Source organism: Rhinopithecus roxellana, chromosome 16 (genome assembly GCF_007565055.1).
Source record: "Rhinopithecus roxellana isolate Shanxi Qingling chromosome 16, ASM756505v1, whole genome shotgun sequence".
Classification (NCBI taxonomy): domain Eukaryota; kingdom Metazoa; phylum Chordata; class Mammalia; order Primates; family Cercopithecidae; genus Rhinopithecus; species Rhinopithecus roxellana.
The window spans coordinates 20436197-20442785 of NC_044564.1; positions in this window are offsets into that span (position 1 = coordinate 20436197).

Consider the following 6589-nt stretch of genomic DNA (forward strand, 5'->3'; position numbering starts at 1 on the left):
TGGAAAAGGCAAGGGACTGGCTTCTCCCCCAGTGTCTATAGAAGAAACTCATCTCTGCCAAAACCTTGATTTTAGCCCAGGGAGACACTTTGAATTTCTGACCTCCACCACACTCGGCTAATTTTAAAATTTTTCTTAGAGATAGGGTCTCACCATATTACCCAGGCTGGTCTCAAACTCCTGGGCTCAATCAATCCTCCTGACTCAGCCTCCCAAAGTGTTGGGATTATAGGTATCAGTCACCATGCCCAGCCTGATACACTTAATAAAGATTAGCACGAAGCTCTGTGGAAACAGAAGAGGGATCCCTGAGTTCCTCCCCGGACTTCTTGGGAGAAGATGACCTTTCAGCTGAGCCTGTATCAATTAGAGTTAGATTGGATGCCTATAATGAAACAGTGGTTCTCAACTATGCCTGGGCATCAGCACCACCTGGAGAGACTTTGGAAACACCTGAGCAACACTCCACATTGCTAGGAATCCCTGGGTGTTGTTCTGGGTTATCTGGTTTTGTTGTTGTTGTTTCATTTTGTATTTAAGCCCCTCCATTGATTCCATCGTGTAGCCAGTTTTGAGAACTACTGACATCAGAGAAAACCCAAAATAAAAGTGGCATAAACAAGAGAATTGTACTTTTCTCTCACTTAAAGGAAGTCTAGAGACAGCTGTCCAGGTCTGGGGTAGGAGCTCTGCTCCATCTTCATCCCAGAAGCAGAAGATTCTATTAAAGAGCCTTGAGGGAGGAGGGCGGTTGACATAATCCAGTTTGCAATTTGAAATGATCATTCTGGTTGTAGTGTGTGTCTCCTCCAGTTTCCTAGGAGGAAATAAGATTCCAAGTTATGTTACTAACAATAGCAAGTGTTGATAATTACTTAAGCTGGAAGCTGCTGGCACAAAGGGGTTCATTATAATGTCTATTTTTGTGCATATTTAAAATTTCTGGTAATAAAAAGTTAAAAAAAAAATTATGTTACCAAGTCAATAGCAGGTGTCCTCTGGGCTAAAATGCTGTGTAATGAATCTGTCCTTTTGTGACCTCATGATTGGGTCTGAGGGGTCCATGTCTTTCTCAAAATCCACGGTTAATTATTGAACAGCAATCACCAAACCGAGTAGAGTTGGTGCAAAGGGCACTGGCAGGGTGTCAGAGCCTGGGTTCCAGGCTTTCCGTGTGACCTTGAGCCACCACCTCCCTCTGGGCCTAAGTCATTGCCACTGTAAAAAGAGGGGAATAGGAGGAGGAAGACACAAGGGCCTCTAGAAGACTGAAGCACTAGACAGTTGTAGTAAAGCTGTTACATAATGTTCATTTGTTCATTGGCAGCAGTGTCCTTGGGCCACAAATGTTGTAGTCTATGCATGCTATCTGTTAAACCCAGTCAATTAACTTTGCCGTCCTGTTATGGCTGGTTATGGGCCACTATAAGGCAATGGTTGAAGTACAAAGTATTGGCAGGGACCCTGTGTATCTTCATATACTTGCTAATGGAGTCAGCCTGAAATGCTGTCCTACCACCAATGACAGCAGTGCAGTTCTGCTGAGGAAGGTGCAAAGGCTTTTTGGATCCACAGGGCTGATGCCTAGGTGACCAGAGTATGGGAGCCGCAGTGAGCGCTGATTATCCTTGCTTTCCACTTTGCCTCTCTGTCTCTAGCTAGTTCCTTCTGGTTCAAAGACAGTTTCCCCAGCACAGTCCCTTGTCAGGCCCAGCAGTGTCCACATCAGCAAGCATCTGCCACTCATCATTCCTTCTTTCACTCAGCTCCTGTTATTGCTGACCCGCCTATGCCAGGCCCTGCAGTGTGGAGACAAACAAGACATCATACCTGTTCTCAGGCAACTCACAGACTGGGGAGGCAGACAGACATGGAGACTGGCATGTTTCCCTCACACAGTGTGAGAAAGAGAACCCAGAGAGTGGTGCCAAGAGAGCAGAGAAACAGGAAATGGGACAAAACAACTAAACAAAGCCTGGGATGGTCAGGGGAGGATTCCTGGAGGAGGTGATGCTTGACCTGATTCTTGAAAGCTGAATCAAGAGGAGAAACAGCATTTCTGGAAGACAGAGCTGCATGTGCCAAAGGTCAGAAATGAGAGGGAGCCCTGTGGCTTTGGGTGCAGTAAGAAGATCCTCCTGGGTGGTGCCTGGGCTGTGATGGGATAAGTGGGGGCCAGTAAGAGCCAAGGCTGGAGCCCTAGGAGGGGCAGATCATGAAAGGCCTGAAGTGCCTTGCTAAGGAGTTTGGATGTATCCTGAGGAGGCATAGAAGTGACACAGGATGTTTCTCAGTCACTTTGCCAGCTGGGACCTCCGGTCAGCAATGTCTCCCTTGCCTGGACCTCTCTGGGTCCCAGGTCTGCCACTGGAGGCACCCTACCCACTCGTCCCACCTGTGTTATAGCTTGCACCTGTGTTCAGCAGTTCTTGAACTCTTGTCTCACATCCAAGAAGAATGAGGATATGCTGACAATTAAAGGGTGAGGAAGGGCAGAGAACAATAGAACAGCTGTCAGCAGAGAGGGGATGTGGGGATTGGTCCCCCAGCCCTGCAGCTGGGTGGTTTCTCTCCTCAGTGTGGCTGGGTCTGGGGCTTTTTACGGACTCAGAATGGGGAATGCATGCCAATTGGTTTGTGAGCATGCAAAAAAGTTTAAAGTGAAGACACCACCCAAAGGTGGACACGACAGTGTAGAAAACCAGTTACAAAAGGGTAGGCTTGTGTAAAATAGGTGAAGGGTGCGATCGGTCAGAGGAAAGTGTGCCAAACGGGAAGACAGGTTCTCACTCCAGTCTGAGGATCTAACTTGTAGCTTGGCTTTTAGGCTTTGAACTGTCTTTGGCTTGGAGGTGGGATTTCATTGGGGACCCACTCCTATCTGCCTAGGCATTTGGCTGCCTCCTGTCACTATCAGAGGGATTTAAGGCATAAGGGTGACTTGGTTAGATGAGAACCACTTGATTTCCTCAGATCCTATGGCAGTGAGTGAGGAGTAAGTTCAGCTCTGAGTAACAGAGACTCATATAACAATGGCTTACATAAGATGGGAGTTGATTTCTCTAAAAAAGCAAAAGAAAGCCCAGAGGTAAGCAGGTGAGGGAGGTGACTCAATGATGCTCAAGGAGGTGCACCCCTTCCAGTTCCCACTGGTCACCCCTAGCAGGGGAAACTGTCTTCATGATCCCAAATGGCAACTACCACATCTACATTCCAGGGAGCAGGAGGCAGGTGGGAATGGAGAAGACAAAAGGGCAAAGTGTGCATGCCTCTGGCTTTAGAGGAAGGCTCCCCAAAGCTAACCGCCAAACAATACCATTTATATCCCATTGGTCAGAACTTACTTATGTGGTACAACTAGCTGCAAGGCATGCTGGGAAGTAGAATCTTTAGGGTGGTCAGAATATTGGGGCTTTCTTTTCTGTGGCTTGGTGGGAAGACAGACACTGGAGGCTAACTAGGAGGTTCTGTCACAGACCCCTCCAACTCTGCTAAGAGGAAAAGATTACTGTCTCTGATTGACAGATAAGGACACTGAGGTTCAGAAAGAGAAAGTTATTCACTGGTAGGTGGTGCATTTGCAATTGCAAAGCTTGGCTTGGAATCTCACACTCATAAAAGCACTAGGCAAGCTAGTGGAGGTGACTGACTTTGCACTGTCTCCCCTCTCCAAATCTGATTCTAAAGGTCCCACTATAGGTGTGCCTCAGTGAGTCATCAAGGAAGAGCAGCCTGCACCTCCCCAATTCAAGTTAGTCTCTTGCCTCAGACTCCTGAGTAGCTGGGACTACAGGCACATGCCTCCACACCCGGCTAATTTTTGTATTTTTAGTAGAGACAGGGTTTCACCATGTTGACCAGGCTGGTCTCAAACTCCTGACCTCAAGTGATTCACCCCACTCAGCCTCCCAAAGTGCAGGGATTACAGGCATAAGCCACTGTGCCTGGCCAAGTTTCTCATATGCTTCTGACATATAACCATATTTGGGAAGCACTGGCCTAAGTGGTTTCTGAGGAGTCTACGACTCCGTCATGGTTATTTCCAGAAAGTGACTTCACCTGCAAATGTGTTGTGTCTAGATTCTATTCAGCATGCCCACCCTTGACACTTTCTAAGCTGTGACTGGCATCAGAACTCACCAAAGTGGTCCTGTTGCAAGATATTTACCCCCCTCAAAAAAAAAAAAAAAAAGAACCTTCCACAGTGCTTGACATTTATGATTTGGAGAGAAGAATGAATGTGCAGTAGCTGAAGGTAAAATGCACAAATTATTTTTGCAGAGGGTTGACTATTTTCCAGGAATGTGGTGGATTGGAATGCCACACTCTTAAAAGTACTAGGCAAGCTAGTGGAGGTGACTGACTTTGCACTGTTTTCCCTCTCCAAATCTGATTCTAAAGGTCCCACCATAGGTGTGCCTCAGTGAGTCATCAAGGAAGAGCAGCCCTTTCTTTTTTTTTTTTTTTTTTTTGAGATGGAATCTCACTCTGTCACCTGGGCTGAAGGGCAGTGGCCGGATCTCGGCTCACTGCAAGCTCCGTCTCCCGGGTTCACGCCATTCTTCTGCCTCAGCCTCCTGAGTAGCTGGGACTACAGGTGCCCACCACCTCGCCCGGCTAGTTTTTTGTACTTTTTTTTTAGTAGAGACGCGGTTTCACCGGGTTAGCCAGGATGGTCTCGATCTCCTGACCTCGTGATCTGCCCGTCTTGGCCCCCCAAAGTGCTGTGATTACAGGCTTGAGCCACTGCACCCGGCCTCTTTTTTATTTTTGAGACACAGTGTTGCTCTGTCACCTAGGCTGGAGTGAAGTGGCACCATCTCGGTTCACCACGGCCTCCACCTCCTGGGTTCAAGTGTTTTTGTGCCTCAGCCTCCCAAGTAGCTGGGATTACTGATGCATGCCACCATACCCAGCTAATTTTTGCATTTTCAGTAGAGACAGGGTTTCGCCATGTTGGCCAGGCTGGTCTCGAACTCGTTACCTCAAGTGATCTGCCCGCCTCAGCCTCCCAAAGTGCTGGGATTATAGGCATGAGTCCCTGCGCCCTGCCTGAGCAGCTTTTTCCTGAGAGGATTCCAGGATGGTTGTTCCCACCCCTGGCCTTACAGAATCAGGAACAGATCAGGGGAAAGGGGGTCCTTAGAATTTCTGGTCCGACAACACCATTGTACAGATGAGGAAACTAAGGCCCAGAGAAGGGAAAGACTTCTGTAGATCCCACAGGGAGTGAGTGGGAAGGTCTGGGTAGGGTCCATAGTGAGAGTCCACGTATAATCCAATCTTAGTTATGGCTCGCTGGGTGCTACATGTGGTGTTTGGGCAACCTTTTCAGCTAGACTGAAGCCTCATTAAGGCCTCTGCCACAGGTTGGTAAAAGAAATTGCCCCAGGGTTGGAATAACAAAGATGCTTCCCATCGTCAATCTGTTCACATGGATTAAGGGCTATGGAATACTCCTTCCCTGGAACAGAGTGACAACGTGTGTGAGGACGAGGATAGACCCACAAAGGAGAGATGGCACAAGGTGCTGTGGGCAAAGCCCCCAGCTGGGGACCTGGACCCCAGGCTCTCTGACTCACCAGGTGCTCTCTGGGCCCAATTATCCACATGGTGAAGGGACTGCACTAGATTACAGACTCAAGCCAGGTGCAAGGGAGCTGCTTACTGGACCCCTACCCTCTGGTGTTCCCTGAAGAAGCTCCAAGGGGCCCCGTGGCTCCAGGCTTTCCCAGATCTGCCCCTGGGCTGATGCCTGCACATGTTCATGAGGAAGGGCAAGTAAAATGATCAGGAGCAGGAGTCAGGGAGTGTAGCCTCCATCCCGTCACGAAGAGTCCTTCACAGGAGGACGGCCGGGTCAGGTCTGTCTTCCCAGGCCCAATTTCTTGGGCCAGAGATACCTATTAGAAAAAGATAGAGGCAGACAGATCAGGGCTTACTGGCTCAGAAATGGCTCCACTCCCAGCTGCACTCCTGTTGAGTGAATCCTGGCAGGCTGGATTCTGCTCTTAAAGGGTGGGAGAAGCTCCTCAAGAAGCTTCTCTCTAGGCTAAGACGTGCTGGAGCCTGTGCAGGGGCCCCGGCCCAGGCCCAGCGGTGAGATTTGAAATGGTGAGGAATGGAACGTCGGCACAAAGCCTGGCTGTAATTCTTTTGTGCCTGCCCTGACCCTAACCCTTGTGATCTGGTTGGCCACAGTAAGTCATGTGGAAGTTTAGGGGGTCCCAGGCCAAGGGCTGTGAGGCCAGAGTGGAGGTGGCACCTAGGGGCTCAGATAGGGGCTGCTTACAAACTGGTAGGTGAGCATTTCATATTAAAGTACCCATGTGGCTGTACTAGGGCTTTTCCATGGAAAACGAGTCCTGTATTATCATTTATGACTGAGCCAGAGGGGTTCATCCCTGTGATGGGAAGAATATGAATTAACAACATTGTGACGCTGTACAGAAGAAGAGCCTGAATCCCAAGGAGGGTCAGGGCCTGTCCCAGGCCAGGCAGGGAGACTGGCAGGGCAGAGCAGGGCGGGGTGGAGTAGAACCCCAGGCTGTGCATCTGTGGCCTTTGAGGTGCAATTACTGCCTGCTGG